Source organism: Heterodontus francisci, chromosome 21 (assembly GCF_036365525.1).
Source record: "Heterodontus francisci isolate sHetFra1 chromosome 21, sHetFra1.hap1, whole genome shotgun sequence".
Classification (NCBI taxonomy): Eukaryota; Metazoa; Chordata; class Chondrichthyes; order Heterodontiformes; family Heterodontidae; genus Heterodontus; species Heterodontus francisci.
Genome location: NC_090391.1, coordinates 36,990,877 through 37,008,061, shown reverse-complemented (window position 1 = coordinate 37,008,061; position 17,185 = coordinate 36,990,877).

The following is a 17,185-nucleotide window of genomic DNA, read 5'->3' as shown; positions in this document are numbered from 1 at the left end:
ACCACTGACAAAAGCAGTCAATCATATACTTTACTTTTCCCCAAAATAAAGCGCACCAACCAGGTTTCTTTACTAAAGCGCAACATTATCAGCTTAGTATAATCCAGGTTGAACCAATGATGAAGTAAAACATAGACACATCATGACATATTAAAGCCCTTTATTTATCCAAGCCCTCACACACACACACACACACACACACACACACACACACACACACACACACACACACACACACACACACACACACACACACACACACACACACACACACACACTCACATACACACGCTCACACACACACCCGGTGTTGTTAAGCCCCCAAATGTGAATTGGCGACAGTCACTAGGATCTTCCCAGCACAGTTCCTTCCAGGCGACCTTGACGATCAGTTTGGGTAGGCCTTCCAACAGATGCAGCTGCAGAAGGCTCCGAATAAGGTCGTACAACAGGAAGCAGCAATAGGGTTTTAGTTCTCACATATTCGATGCAAGATTTCCGCAGGGTTTCTTTTCTAGAGAAAGATGAGCTGATAATCTCCTGGCAGGTCAATTAGAAAGCTATATTTTTTTGTTTCTTTTTCAACAGTTCAAATTGAAACCAAAATTTCCAGAAGTCAAGTCTCACGATGTCTACAAATCTTGGCTTGTCACTTCTTTGTAAATATCTCTTTAAGTCAAGAACAACCCATGCTGGGTTATTTGCAAACAGGTTCTATCCACTAACTGCATTTCAAGACATCTGTTAACTTAAAAAAAAATAACACAACGTTCAACCATCTGTTCAAGATTCCAGATGCATTAATGTCAATGAGACAAATATAAGTCCTTAACACATATTTTACAAAAGCAACTGAAGCAATGTTGCAACCTACATGCTTCATGGAGAAAGCCTTTGTCAGTGGCGTGATGTTGTTGGTTGAATGCACTTGCTAAAGACTGGTAGTTTCAGATTGAATATTAACAACCAAAAGAGAATTGTTTAAATACCGCAAGGGAAATAAAATACATGACAATAGAAAAGAGTAGAGCATGGAGATTAATTGAGATAATCTTCCAAAGAGCTGGAACAGGTTCTAAGTATTCAATACGTATTATACTCAATACTTCTTTGAGTGCCTCCCATCGTTTTTGAATAGTTCTTGTATTTCTAATTCCGCTCAACGCTCGGGAGATGGTTGTGTACTGGTAATGCCACTGAGTTAGTAATGCAGATAGAGTCATGGAGTCATACAGCAAGGAAACAGACTCTTCGGCCCATCGAGCCCATTCCGGCCATCACGCATCTATCTATTTTCATCCCATTTTCCAGCACTTGGCCTGCAGCCTTGTATGCTATGGCTTTTCAAGTTCTCATCCACATACTTCTTATAGGTTGTGAGGGTGCCTGCCTCTACCTTCCAGGCAGTATGTTCCAGTTTCCAACCACCCTCTGGGTTACAAAATGTTTCCTCAAACCACCGCTAACCCTCCTGCCCGTCACCTTAAAACTATGACCCCTGGTTATTGACACATCCACTAAGGGGAAAAAAAGTTTCTTCCTTTCAACCCTAACAATGCTACGAATAATTTTCTATACCTCAATCAGGTCCTGCCTCAGCCTTCTCTGCTCTAACGCAAATAACCCTTGTCTATCAGTTTTTCTTCATAGCTGAAATACTCCTGCCCAGGCAGCATCCTGGTGAATCTCCTCTGCACCCTCTCCAGTGCAATCACATCCTTCCTACAGTGTGGCAATCAGAACTGTACACAATGCTCCAGCTATGGCATAACTACCGTTTTATACAGCTCCACCATGACCACCCTGCTCTTATATTCTATGCCTAATAAATACAAATATCCCATATTTCTTCCTAACCACCTTATCTACCTGTGCTGCTGCCTTCAGTAAATTATGAATAAGTACATCAAAGTCCCTCTGACCGTTTGTACTTCCGAGGATCCTGCAATCCATTTTATATTCTTCTGACTTGTTAGTCCTCCCAAAAGGCATCACCTCACACTTTTCAGGATTAAATTCCATCTGCCACTGATGTGCCTATCTTACCAGCTCATCTATATCGTCCTTTAATCTAATGCTTTCCTTCTCACTATTTACAACACCACCAATTGCCGTGTCATCTGCGAACTTACTGAACATCTCTCCAATAAGCACGACTAAATCATTAATGTATACCACAAAGAGCAAGGGTCTCAGCACCGATCCCTGCGGTACACCACTGGTCACAGGCTTCCACTCGCAAATACAACCCTCGACCATCACCCTCTACCACCTTTCACTGTGCCAATTTTGGATCTAATTTGCCAAATTATCCGGGCTCCCATGGGCTCTTACATTCTAGACCAAACTCGCATGCGGGAGCTTATTAAAAGGCTTACTGAGGTCCATGTAGACTACATCAACTGCTTTACCCTCATCGACACCTCTAGTCAACGCCTCGAAAAATTCAATCAAGTTACATAGTCACGATCGCCCCCTGACAAAGCAATGCTGCCTATCGCTGATTAACCCCTGCTTCTCCAAGAGGATATTAATCCTGTCCCTCACAATTTTTCCCAATAATTTTCCTACCACTAACATTAGACTCACTGGCCTGCAATAACTTGGTTTATCCCTACTACCCTTCCTGAATAATGGTACCACATTCGCTGTCATCCAGTCCTCAGGCAACTCTCCTATGTCCAGAGAGGATTTAAAAATTTGTGTCAGATCCCCTGAAATCTCTTCCTTTGCCTCACATAGCAGCCTGGGACACATCTCATCTGGGCGTTGGGATTTATCTAGTTTTAAGCCCGCTAAAACCGCTAATACACTTTCAATGCTAATTTATTCAAGTATATCACAATCCCCCTCCCTGATCTCTGCACGTACATCGGCCTTTTGCATAGTGAACAGAGATGAAAAGCAATCATTCAAAACCTCACCTATGTTCTCCGGCTCCACACACTAGTTGCTACTTTGGTCCATAATGGGCCCCATTCTTTCCTTGGTTATCCTCTTGACCATAATATACTTATAAAAACGCCATGGTATTTCCCTTTATCTTGTTTTCCAGTGGTTTTTCATGCCCCCTCTTCGCTCCCCTAATTACTTTTTAAAATTATGCCACTACACTTTCTATACTCCTCTCGGGTCTCCGCTGTTTTCAGCGCTCTGATTCCGCCATAGGCCTCTTTTCTTTCCCTTATCCAATCCTCTATATCCCTTGACACTCAGTGTTCCCTGCACTTATTGTTGCCACCCTTTACCTTTATGGGAACATGTTGGCTCTTAACTCTCACTATTTGCTTTTTTGAATCCCACTGTTCTGATGTAGACTTCCCTTCAAGTAACTGCTCCCAGTCCACTTTGGCCAGATCCTGTTTTATCATATTGAAAGCGGCTTTCCTCTAATTCAGAACCTTTATTTTCGGTCCATCTTTGTCCTTCTCCATAACTACCTTTCCTCTTATACAGTTATGGTCACTATCCCTGAACTGCTCCCTCAAAGGTGCTTTCTCCACTTGCCCAGCTTCATTCCCTCGGATTACGTCCAGTACCGCCCTTCTCTTGTAGAACCTTCTATATACTGGCTTCAAAAGCTCTTCTGGATGTACTTTAAGAATTCCGGCCCCTTTAGGTCTTTTGCACTATTATTATCCCAGTTAATATTGATGAAGTTGAAATCCCCTACTATTATTACCCTATTACTTAAACAGCCGTCTGAAATTTGCCTACATATCTCCTGCTCTATCTCTCCCTGACAGTTTGGAGGACTGTAGTACAATCCCAGACAAGTGATTGCCTGTTTATAAAAGTTCTACCCATATAGCCTCATTTGAGGAACCTATTAAGATATCATCCGTCCTGACTGCTGTAATTTACTCCTTGACCAACAGTTCAATGCCACCTCCTCTTTTACCCCCTCCCCTGTCACGCCTGAAGATTCAATACCCTGGAATATTGAGCTGCTAGTCCTGCCCTTCCCTCAACCATGTCACTGTGGTAGCAATAATATCATATGCCCATGTGTTAATCAGTTCATCGGCCTTACTTGTAAACTCCTTGCGGTAAAACAGATGCAATCCAGCCTTGCATTATTTGCGTGTACCTGAACAAATCTATATTTCATCTGCCTTCCAGACTGACTCAGTTTGTCTTATATATTTGTCTGTGCATCACCTCCTACTGTACTTCCACACTGTATCCCATCCTTCTGCCAAATTAGTTTAAACCCGCTCTTCCCCCGCCACCCCCTCCATTCCCCTCCCCCCCCCCCACCCCACTCACCCAACAGCACTAGCAAACCTCCCAGCAAGGATGGTCCCGTTCTTGTTCAGGTGAAACCCGTCAGACTTGTACGGGTCCCACCTCCGCAGGACACAGACCCAGTGATCTAGCAAACTAAAGCCCTCCCTCCTGAACCATCTCCTCAGCCATGCATTCATCTGCTCTGTCCTTCTATTCCTATACTCACTGGCACGTGGCACCGGGAGTAATCCATAGATTTGAGCCTTTAAGGTCCTGCTTTTTAATCCACTCGCTCACTCCCTAAATTCTTGTTGCAGTACCTCATCCCTCTTTCCATTTATGTCCTTAATACCAATGTCAACCTAACCCTTTGACTTTTCACGCTCCCCCTTCAGAATGCCCTGCAGCTGCTCCATGACATCTTTAGCCTGAGCACCAGGAAGGCAACATACCATCCTGGAGTCACGTTTGCGACACAGAAACGGCTATCTGTGCTGGTTACGATAGAATCCCCTATCAGTATAGCTTGCCCACTCTTTTTCCTTCCCTCCTCTGCAACTGAGCCACCCTTGGTGGCACAAACCTGGCTGTAACTGCATTCCTCTGAGAAGTTGTCTCCCTCAAAAGTATCCAAAGTGGACAATCTGTCAGAATGGGAGATGGACACAGGGGACTCCTGCACTATCTACCTAGTTATTCTACTGTGCCTGGCAGTCTCCGTTCCCTTTCTGCCTGAGCAGCCGTTACCTGCGGTGTGACCACCTCCCTGTAGGTGCTATCCACAATGACCACAGCCTTACGGATGCTCCAGTGTCCCCAGCCGCCGCTCCAGATTTGAAACGCGGATTTAGAGTAGCAACAGCTGGAAACACTTCCTGCACACTTTTTCGCCCTGGACACTGGAAGTGTTCCTGACTTCCTGCATTGCACAACAGGAGCACTTCACGCTGCCGAGCTGCCCTGTCATAACTTACTCTTAATTTTCTCCCTTAAATTACTCAAAATTAGAGGTTATTTAGGGACCTTGATCTCCTAAAGGAAACACTACTTACTGTTTAGAAAACTGTGGACGATAACTTTCTCTTTACTTTTGTTACTAACCCAGGTATTTAGAGTTATTCCCTAACAGCAGTTGCTCACCAAGCAATCACATTGCAGTTTTCCTGTTCACTTTGTTTTCAAACTCTCGTTCTCTCTCTCCCGGTCCTTTTATGCTCCGGCTCCAGTCTTGCGAGTTCGAATCCTACCACGACAGCTGGTGGAATTTAAATCCAATTAAATAATCAGAAATGTAAGTGAAATCTGGAATTGAAAGCTAGTCTCAGCAATGGTGCCATGAAACTATCATCAATTTTAACAACAACCCATTTGGTTCACCAATGGCCATTAGGGAAACGGATCTAACCTCCTTACCTGGTTTGGCTGAAATGTCACTCCAGACCTACAGCAATGTGGTTGACTTTTAACTTCCCTCTGAAATTACCCAGAAAGCCACTAGATTGTCAAGGGAAATTAGGGATGGGCAACAAATCGTTGCCAGCGACGCTCAAATCCCATGAAAGAATAATCTGGGTTTAAAATATTCAACCTAAATCTCATTCACCCATGCCCGCCTTAATTAAGTGTCGAGTTGAACTTTTGGATGAGATAACAGGGAATGTTGATGAAAGGAATGTGGTAGATATTGGCGCTATGGATTTTAAGAAAGTGTGCAAGAAAGTCTTCTTCCTGGGCAGTCCCTCGGGAATGAGAATGCCTTTCTTCTACTCCAGAGTTGTAGGTCCTTAGCTGACTGAATAGTTGAATTCTGCATCCGCACACTCTGCCACAGTTGGGAGAGGTGGTGTTTGGTGAGGCTAGAGAATGGGATGCTCGAATTTCCGAACGCTCCTTCTGCCGTTTGCACTTGGTTCGCTACCTGAGCATGTCTACGTTGTTCCAACTAGCTGGCTCCATCCTGGATGCTTCCTCTCCATTTTGGGTGGTCTCAGGCAAAGGTACCCACAAATCAGTGGAGATGTCACTTTTTTTTCATGCAGTATTTAAGGATATCGTTGTAGTGTTTCATCTGCTCTCCTGGTAGCCTCTTGCTGTGACGGAGCTCGGAGTAGATAGCTTGTTTGGGGAGTACTGTGTCAGGCCTCTGAACGATGTGGTTCGACCAACATAACTGACTTACCATGACCAGTGTCTCGATGTTGAGGATGTTGACCTGAGAGAGGAGACTGCTAATGGAGCGCCTGTCCTGGCATTGAGTTTGCAGGATCTTGCAGAGGTTCCACTGGTGATTTCTCTCCAGGGCTTTGAGATGAGGGGTTTCAGGGACCCCTTGTCACAGTAGTCTTTGTTTAACCAAGTGCCACATAAAAGGCTGGTTGACAAAGTTGAGGGTCAGTGTACAATTGGATACACAAATGGTTCAACTACAGAAAACAACAAAGCGTGGTAAATAGCTGCTGATCAGACTGCCGTATGCTCGGCAGTAGTGTTGTCTAACGGTTAGTGCTAGGACCTGTGTTTTTTTTTTCTGCATATTAATCAATTAAATCTTGGAATAGAGTAGAATTTCAAAATTTGCCGATGGCGCCGAACGTTGCAGATGAAATGAACTGCAAAAGGATATAAATAGATGAGCAGTTTGAGAAGACAACTCAGAGATGGAATTTCATACAGAAAAGAGGGAGGTAATGCATTTTGGCACAAGGTATAGGTGAGGCAATGGCGCTCTTCTAAAGAATATGCAGGAACAGAGGGACCCAGTGGTGCAAGCGCATCGATCTTTGAATCTGCCAGGACACATTGAAAGAGTGGTTAACAAAGCATATGTGATCTCGGGCTTCATCAATGGCACATAGAGTACAAAAACAAGAAGCTTTGCTGGACGTTCATCAAGTTCTGGCTGGACCCCAAATAGATTATTGCATCCAGCGCTGAAATCACACTTCAGGAAGGATTCCTTGCCCTTTGAGAGGATGCTGAGAGAATTTACCAGAATGATTCCAGGGTTGGGGGATTTTGGTTTCAAGATAATGTTCGAAAAACTAGTGACGTTCTTCTTGAAGCAGAAGACATTCAGTGGAGATATCATAAAGTTTTACAATATTATGACAGGCCGTGAGACAAACCTAATGGTACAAGGACTAGGGGACAACGATTGAAGGTTTGAGGCAAGAGATGCAGGGGGATTGTGTGGTTCTTTTAGGTCACGAATGGTACTTACCTGGAACTGGCTGCCCATGACGGTGCTGGAAGCGAAGACAATCAATTATTTCAATAGAAAATTGGATAGGCACTGCAAATAATAATGATTAAAAAATCTGCAGGTCTATGACCATTCAGCGGGAGAATGAGACTGACTGGATGGCTCCGAAGTGAGCCAGCATGGGCCGAATGGTCACCATCTTTGCTGTAAATGAATCAATGTCTCTATATCTCTAATCTTTTCCAAGGTTATCCAGAGTGCTCTGAGGACAGATACACAAATAAATAAGGAAACATAAGAAGTGACAAAAAGCTTGGTAACAGAGCGAGTTTCAATGAGGATATCAAAGGAAGAGTGGGAGATGGAGAGATAGGAAGGTCAGGCAAGTTTTCCGAGAGTTGTATTTAATCAACTAAGACATGGGTATGGATTGTGAGAGGGCAAGACTGGAGGATTATAAAATCAAACATAAAAAACTTGAATTTATATAGTGCATTTAAGATAGAAAAACGTTGAAGGACAATTCACAAAAATATATTCAGAGGCCAGTACATCCTGCCCAAAAAAGGTATTAGGGGAGGTAACCGTAAACTCAGTCAGAGGAATGTATTGTTATCAGGAGAGGAGAGGAGAGGAGTGGTAGGTAGCGGGGTTTAAGGACAGAATTCTGCAGCATAGATTTGATAACAGCAAGAGGCTAGTCGGTAGTAACTAAATGCCGATGTGGTAGATGTGGTTTGTTATATTTATAGGAACTTTCAGAAGGCATTCGACGAGAATTCACATCAGGGACACCTAAAAATAAACTACCTGGGCCTGGACGCAACCTATTGTCTAGGCTGTGGAGTTGTCCAGGAGAGAGGAGACAGAGTGGGGCCAAAGGCTATGTGCTGAAATGGTCAGTATATTATTATTGTTGTCTCCCAGTGATCTGGACTCGGGTGGCGTCTTTTCACTACATTTCTAAATGAATAGGTTAAGGGAATGAAACGTAATCTATCTATGTTTGCTGAAGAGTGTAATTTCAGTGACACAGGTTATAGTGGAAATGAGAAAAAAACAGAGATATAAAGAGATGTTGATTGTTTAGGTATTAGGGGAGGTAACCGTAAAATTGGGGGAAATTGAGTTCAATGTGGGGATGTGTGAGGGCTTCCATTTTGTACCAAATAAAGATAGATCAGAGTACTTTCTTAATTGTGAGAAGCTCGGAGCTGTGGAGAAGTAGACCGATTTGCATGGCCAAGTACATAAATCACTCAGGGTAAAAGAGAAATCTTATAACAGTTCGATAGATTTTGTGAGACAAGTGTATTAAGCGTTCCAGCAATACAACATAAATTGTATTAGTAGGGAAAGAGGAGGTAGAAATGCATTGAAGATAAAATAAACGCGCGGCTTCAGGGAGCTCCATGCAATGTAGTTCAACAAAGAGAGCAGTGAGGAAACCTGTTCGTGCATAGGATAAAGGCAGCAGTGGTTTGGATCAATAAGCGAATGAAAGCTGGAGGATGGGAGGTCAGTCTTGTGCCCATTGATATAGTTGAATCTGGATGTGACAAAGACATGGAAGAGTGTTTCAATATCAGTTGCGCTGAGATAAGAGTGGAGTCGCAGGTGCTGCTGAGGTGGAAGGTTCTGATCTCTATCAAAGAGTGACACATGTGTATGGAGCATCATTTGGGTACAATTCGTGTGATGAGTGTCACTTGGAGCCGGCAGCCGTCATGTGCATTGAGAGAGAGAGAGAGCATAGATGTCATCAGCGTACAAGTAAAATCTCAGCCCACACCTGCCGTTGAAAACTCCAATGGAAAGTTGTTATTGAGGATGAAGAGAGACATCAAAGATAATGCTGATGTGGGGTGAGGGGAGATGCCATAACTGGAGTTTCTGCATCTGATCAGATGGATAACTGTGTAAACAAAGAGGGAGGTCCCACCAAGAGTAAGTAAAGTTAACCAATTTTATTTCTATTATTTTATGAGATCAGGGTGTCGCTGGCTCGGCCAGCATTTATTGCCCATGCCTAATTGTCCTTGAGAAGGTGGTGGTGAGCTGCCTTCTTGAATCGCTTCAGTCCATGAGAGGTAGGTACACCCACAGTGCTGTTAGGAAGGGAGTTCCAGGATTATGACCCAGCGACAGTGAAGAAACGGCAATATAGTTCCAAGTCAGGATGGTGTGACCTGGAGGGAATTTGCAGGTGGTGCTGCTCCCATGCATTTGCTGCCCTTTTCCTTCCAGGTGGTAGAGGTGGCAGGTTTCGAAGGTGCTGTCTAAGGAGCCTTGGTGCGTTGTTACAATGCATCTTGAAGATTGTACACACTACTGTCTGTCGGTGGTGGAGAGAGTGAATGTATGTGGATGGAGTGCCAATCAAGCGGGCTTTGTCCTGGATGGTGAGCTTCTTGCGTGTTGTTGGGGCTGCACCCATCCATAAAATTGGAGAGTATTTCATCAATCTCCTGACCTGTGCCATGTAGACGGCGGACAGGCTTTGAGTAGTCCAAGCCTCCGACTTGCTCTTGTAGCCACAGTATTTATATGGCTACTCCAGTTCAGTTTCTGGTCAATGGTAGCCGCTAGGATGTTGATAGCGCGAGTTCCGCAATGTTACTGCCATTGAATGTCAAGGGAGATGGTTAAGTTCTCTCTTGTTGGAGATGGTCATAGCCTGGCACTTGTGTGGTGCGAATGTTACTTGCTACTTATCAGCCCAAGCCTGGATATTGTCCAGGTCTTGCTGCATTTCTACACAGACTGCTTCAGTATCTGAGGATTTGCGAATGGTGCTGAACATTGTGCAATCATCAGCGAACAACCCAACTTCTGACCTTATCATGGAAGGAGGGTAATTGATGAAGCATCTGAAGACGGTTGGGCCGAAGACACTACCCTGACGAACTCCTGCAGTGATGTCCTGGAGGTCAGATAAATGGCCTCCAACGACCACAGCCATCTTCCTTTGCGGTAGGTATGATTCGAATCAGCGGAGTGTTTTCCCTCTGATTTCCATTTACGACAATTTTGCTCGGGCTCCTTGATGCCATGCTCGGTCAAATGCTGACGTGATGTCAAAGGCAGTCACTCTCCAATACATGTTTTGTCAGTGGCCGATGGGCTGAGACAGAGCTTGAGGCCGTCATGTTGGCGAGGCAAATGTAGGCATCTTTTATGATGGAGGGGATATGGGATCAGAAGCTCAGATCGGAAGGATGAAAAGGGTAAAGGTAAAAAAAATGTATGGGGCCTGAGGCAACAGCTATGAAGGGGAATGGGGTCGGTGAGTTTATGGTGGAGCAAAAGATGATTGTTTTGGTCTTTTGTACGTTTTATTGGAGAAAAACATAGCTCACACGAAGCAAACGGTTGTCGTTTTATCACTCAAAGGCAGTGGAGGGTCGAGAGTGATGGTGGAGAGCTGGAGTTGTCTGTTGCCAACACACATGTGGAAGATGACCCGGTTCATGGCGTTGTTGATGCCATTGGGAAGAATGTAGAAGTGGAAGAGGAAGATGTAAAAATCGCAAGTTCATGGACTGTTGATTGAACAGTGTTTGTAGTGAGAGCAATGGCCATTGCTGGAGATGCTTTGGTTGTGATCTGATCGGTTAGATAGGAACCAAGCAAGGGCTTTCCTTCCATAAGCGGCCAATGTCGGAGGCATGGAGCATTCACGGGTTAGTTTTGATGTAGTTTTGCAGGAGTGTGGTGATGGTGGTGGCTTCGGTCATGAACAGATATTAGCTGAGTATTATAATTTTAAATGTAAGGTGTTTGGTGGATTGAGATCGCAGCGAAGTCAGTGAATGCGACGGTGTTGGGCGAGCTTTACTTGTTGAGGGCTGGGGTTGTGCAGCACTGTGTTGGATGGAAGGAAGTTTGAGGTCGGGGTGCCAGTCAGGAGAGAGCCAGAGGGATATTGTCAGGAAGTGGCACAGTTCTAATTTTGCAGAAGCCACTGTAGAATAAACCGCTAAACATGTGCAATTAAAATAACAGAGAGAGGAGTGTTATTCACCCAGTGAAGCCTACATTAAATTATCAGCTGCAATTCTGCACATGAATTAAACTGTCCCTTCGTAACATTTCTCATTTTAAATGTTTATATCCTTGGATTCAGTGTATACTGAAGAGAAATCGGTGACATTTCTAAGTGAATTGTTATGATTGAATATTATGATTACAATTATTTTAAACCAGTAAAAAACGCTCTGCATTATTATGAGATCAATCTTGTTTGATTTCCGTTTTCAGCAGATGTCTGATTAAGATAATTTTCTGGATTTTGAGATGTTTGTTTTGTATGAACAATTTTATTTACAATGCAGTCAAAGTTACTGACGTATTGTGTTTGTTCAATTTACTGCCACTAATAGCAATGATCAGGGGTGTAGCCATGTCAGTGGAGACCTATCCCCTGTATAAATCACTGTCTATTAGAATGGATCAGCTGAGAGTGAGTGCCGGAGATGTGAGTTTCAGACCAACACAAGTCAGTCCTTCGCACAGAAGCTAAATATCCAGCAATGTATAAGATCGAACGTATTTACTATCCAATTCTAGCAACCTTTGGAGTTTCCGGTAAGCTGCATTTTTATCCAGCTGTTAATGGTATAAATTAGTATTCATTTTACTGACGTACCTGAAAGTGCTTTACTCGCTGTATGTTTTACACAATCGTCTGTTCAGTTTGATCAGTTGAATGATGGATTGTCCTCAGTCTCTGTTCATTTGGTCCTGTCGCTGCAGCACAATAACTTTGATTTCATATGGCCATTCTTTGCATTATTACTCGTTTATTGTCTTCACTGAATGTATTGGTGGATGATGGAATATCCTCGGATTCTGAATATACGGGCTTGTATGAGTTTCTTTATGTCTGTCATGATTTTATTAACCTAACACTAGAGTTTTGTTAGGTTAATGTTAAAACTAATTGTTGTGAAATCAGGTGCGAGGGTTATGTACATAATAATATAAGCAATAGGAGAAGGTGCAGGCCATTCGGTCCCTCGAGTTTCTTCTGCCTTTCTATACAATCATTCCTGATCTGATTTATTTCATTTTAGAGACACAGAACTGAAACAGGCCTTTCGGCCCACCGAGTCTGTGCCGACCAAGAATCACCCATTTATACTAACACCACAGGAATCCCATATTCCCTACCACCTACCTGCACTAGGGGCAATTTACAATGGCCAATTTACCGATCACCTGCAAGTCTTTGGCGGTGGGAGGAAATCGGTGCACCTGGCGAAAACCCACGCGGTCACAGGGAGAACTTGCTAAATCCGCACAGACAGTACCCAGAATTGAACCCGGGACCCTGGAGCTGTGAGACTGCGGTGCTAACCATTGTGCCACTGTGCCGCCCATCTTGGCCGTCAATGCCCTTTCCCGCTTCCTTGCCATCACCATTGAATTCACTATAGTTCAAAATTCCCTCTATCATAGACTGACTATAATCAATGGCTCAGCCGCCAGAGCTCTCTGGACCCGAGACATTCCAAAGATTCATTACCCATTTAAAAAATAAATATATCCTCATCTACTTCTATGCCATTTCCCCCGAGTTATGGATTCCCCCTCGAGGGGAATCTTCCTCTCACCATCCCCCTATTAAGCTCCCTCAGAATTTAACATGTTTCAATACTTCTCTCATACTTCTAAACACGAAAGAGGATCTGCCCAACCTGTTCAACCTTTCCTCACAAGGCAGGCCCTTCATTCCAGGAGTCAAATCGTGAAACTTCTCTGAACTGCTCTCAATGCAAAACTGTACACAATAATCTTGATGTGGTCCAAGCAATGTTTAAGAACAATTACCATGCTATCAGGCGTTGTGAATATATTCATTTGTAGAACAAACCTGTCTTGTAACATTACTTCATAAAACGAATTTTGGTAATTGATAATGACACAACTCACAGTCTCAGTGTTACAAGGAGGCCTTTGTTACAGTGTTACAGTTTCCTCCATCCCCAACATCATGTGTCAGTTTCACTGGGATTTCAGTATTTTAATTGGTCATCACTGTTGTTGCATTATTTCCTTGTGTGAATCTAACGCTGCTACAAAAGTCTGGCAGCTGAAGTTAGTTTGCTGCTGACACTTTGGCATCTCCTTCGCTGCTTCACTGCGGATGAACTTACGAACTTCACTTGACTTCACTGTCATAGTAAAAATTTTCATTTTATGTTGTATCACTGTGCGTTGCATCTGTTAGCATCCCGAAACCTTCTCGCTATTTGCAGATTATAGAACGCAGCGTTGTTGTTATTTGTTTATTGAAGCAGCCCACAGACTTACTCTGAGCTTTAAAATTACAACTGAAAGAATTTAAATTATTGTGAAATAAAAACAGAAAGTGCTCGGAATACTCAGCAGGTCAGGCAGCATCTGTGGAGAGAGAAGCAGAGTTACCATTTCAGGGCTGTGGCCCGTCATCAGAACTGGCAAAGGTTGGAACGGAATTAGGTTTTAAGGAAGTGAAGGGGGCGGAGTGTGGTTTGGTGCAGAAGAGAACCAAAGGGAATGTGTGTGATAGGGCAGAGGGCAGGAGAAAATAACAAAGTTTTCCTGAGACAACAGCAAAGAGGGTGTTAATGCTTCTGTTGAAAGACACAACATTAGTCCACAGCGTGTTGATAGGAGAATAATGAGAAACTCTGGCTGCATGAAGAACAGACAAATGGTTTAAAAATACAATACAATAAAAAAAATTAAAATATAAAGACAAAAAAGGACCGTCATGCTCTGAAATTATTGAAGTCAGTGCTCACTCCGCAAGGCAGTAGACTTATCAGGTGCTGCTCCTCAAGCTTGCATTGATGTTCACTGGAACACTGCGTCAGGCCAAGGACGGAAATGTGGGCATGTGAGCTGGGGTTGGGTGCTGAAATGGCAAGCGACCAGAAGATCGGGGTCATGCTTTCGGACTGAGTGGAAGTGTTCTACAAAGCGGTCACTCAATCTCCTTTTTGTCACTCAATATAGAGACAACGCCATTATGTAGAACAAGCAGTGGTGTATTGTCGTTAAACCAAGCATTCGAATCTGATCAACCAAGCGTTCGAATCACCCGCAGCAGAAAGTGGAATTTGATTTCATTTAGTAAATTTGGAATGGAAAGTTGATCTAATAATGATCATGAAACCATTGCCAATTGTTGCAGAAAAACCCATCTGGTTCATTAATGCCCTTTCAGGAATCAAATCTGCGGTCTTTGTGCTGGTATGTGACTCCAGACCCACAGCAAGATGGTTGACATCTGAAATAGCCTAACAAGCCACTCAGTTGTATATAACTGCTAAGCAATCAATAAGAATAAAACTGGACAGAGACAAAAACCATCTCCAACAAGAGAGAATCTAGCCGTCTTTGCTTGACATTCAATGGCGTTACCAACGCTGAGTGCTCCACGATCAACATCCTGGGGGTTACCAGAAACAGAACTGGGGAGGCCATTATGTTTCATGTTTCAATAATTCTCTCATACTTCTTAAATTTCAAGTGTCCCGGCCCAGCCTGCTCAACCATTCCTCACAACGAAGTCCCTTCACCCCAGAAATCAGCACAATAAACCTTCTCTGAACTGTCCTCAATGAGTATATGTTGCTCCTCAACGGAGACACAAATTACACACCAGCTTTCTCAGAACATTTTCACGTTGTGGAACTAGCCTGTCCTGTAATATTACTTCATAAATCTATTTTTGGTGACTGATAACGACACAGTTCACAACCTGGCAGGCACCGGTGATGGGGCAGAAGGGTGTGTGATGAATGCAAGAGGGTGGGCTTTTCAAAGTGGTGGGTTGTTTTCTGATGGGCCCCTCTGTGGGCCACAGATTGCCCACGGAGGCGGTTCACCAAGCCCACAGGGAGTACACTTCATTTTACTCGGCTTAAATCCAGCAGCGGCAGAAAGATGCCCTTCAGCAGATAATAATAGGCCTCGAACGGCCCTCAATTGGCCTCTGGGCTGGAAGGCTTTTCCACTCACACTTTGTTGCAGTGCAATGGAAAGATGACGGGCCGTCCCTCCCCGGCCAGCCAGCACACATCTATGAGACACACGCCTCCTAGCCCATCTCTGGGAGTGGGGTGGCATTAAATCCAGGCCTAGGATTCATCACACTTCCCCCTTGGGAAAAAGAATGCCTTATGGCAAATAAGGATTTCGTTCAAACAGTTAGAAAATACAGTAAGTTCTTAATACTGTAAACATTCTTTTAGAAATAATCTATTGTGTACTGCAGAGGTGACACTTTCCTTTGCAAACATGAAACACATACCATATTTTACTAACACTCTTTACTATTTAGCTGACAGTGGCTGCTCGCCTCTTCTATGTTCAAATGTCCTCTGGTGTCGGTATCAAATTTCGCCTACATGGAAAACTTCGACCTCACACGCCTCTGTGACAAAAATACACGATGCGCCGTAGATGTATGTGATCAACAGTTTGTGGATGACTGCAGTTTCATTGCCCACACTGATCCAGCTTTCAAAGTCACTCTTGATGTCTTCAATTCTACTTGGAGTGGACTTGAATGTTCATTAATGTTGTCAAAACAAAACTGATATATCAACCTATTTCTGGTTATCCAAATATTCCATATCCGATATATGTTGAAGGAAAGACTCTGGAAAACGTTGAAAACTTCACATAACTTGGCAGCTACTTCTATCAAAAGGCCACCATTGATGGGGAGATCCGTCACAGGATCAGCTGTGCCAGCTCAGAGATCTATAAACGACAGCAGCGAGTGTTTGACAACATAGACTTCTGCCAGTCAACAAAGGTCCTAGTGTACAAGCAGTTGTCTTCACAATGCTTCTGTTCTGCAGTGAGACCTGAACTGTGTATCAGCGATACATAAAAGTGCTTGAGAAATTTCATCAGCAATGCCTCTGCTGATTAACGAGAAGGACCATAGAAAACACACTAGTTTCCTTTTTGAAACCAGCTCCACAAGCATTCACACGAATTGCCTTAAAAAACAACTTCGATGGACAGGATACTCTGTTTGGATGATCAAAAACCGTCTCCCCCGCCAGGTCCTGTTTTCCCAATTCTCAAATGGTCAATGTTACAGGAAAGGATAAAGGAAATGTTTACAAGACACACTGAAGCTCTCTCTGAAGCGCGGCAGCATTGACATTGATGATGGGAGGTGCTCAAAACGGTGGCAATTTGCCCGTCATGCTTTGAGCCCAATCGCCTTAGTGAGGAGGCAGAGTGACAGGAGAGAAGAAAGGAAAATGAAGAAAATCTCAGACTCAGGATCTCAGTACATCGTGCGAAGTCTGGTCCCATGTGCCCAAAAGATCTATGGGTCGTGAATCGGCTGTTCAGTCACATGAATACCCATGGCAGCAACTTGCCAATCAGTTTATATTTTAGAAAATTTACCAATAATAAAAAGTTAAGTTTAATAGGATTCAGACAAGGTAACATTCTAACATTTCAGAGCTTTCCTTCAGACCTGCTCCTTCTCTTTGAATTCTGGTCAGAGCATCAGCAATGACATTGCTTTTCCCTGGAAGATGTACAATGTCCAGTGCAAATGGCTGTAAAACATTGTCCACTGAAACAACCTGACTTTCTCTGTTCTGCTTTTTCTGAAGAAAAACGAGTTAGTCCTGATCCTTTTAAAGCAATATTTCCCCGTGAATATTGGTTACATCTGCAGTAAACTGTTGCAAAGCCCGAACAAGATGACAACACTGGTGAAACCCCAAA